This window comes from Olea europaea, chromosome 23 (assembly GCF_002742605.1).
Source record: "Olea europaea var. sylvestris chromosome 23, O_europaea_v1, whole genome shotgun sequence".
Classification (NCBI taxonomy): Eukaryota; Viridiplantae; Streptophyta; class Magnoliopsida; order Lamiales; family Oleaceae; genus Olea; species Olea europaea.
In genome coordinates, this window is record NC_036259.1 from 7,540,868 (window position 1) to 7,541,339 (window position 472).

Below are 472 nucleotides of genomic sequence, written 5' to 3' on the forward strand. Positions count from 1 at the left end.
ACTCAGGTTTCTATTGATGACCGTAGAAAAATAATTGAAAAGTTAGATAATAACATTATTAGCAGTAATAAATACTAAGTAGAGAAAGATGAAAATGGCAATTAAAATGAAACAATTGCATTGAAAGTTACCTTTTAGTTTGATGATACCAACTTATGCCTTCCGATGATGTTAACAAGAAGTTTGAGACATGTAAAAAAATTGAAGGTGTGTGTGTGTGTGTGTGTGTGTGTGTGTGTGTGAGAGAGAGAGAGAGAGTGGCATGTAAATAATGGAGGATTTTGAAGATTTTGGTGAGTTATTTCTTTGTAATGTAGACTTTGGTTGGTTCCATTTTGAATGTAACAATAGAAATTTGGAACTCGTCTAACAAACTAAATTAAGTAAATATGTAATTATTTAGAATAAATACTGTGGAAAAACTCTTCAAGTGGCCTACTACCTTATTTTTTAAACTTTGTAAGCACTAGAC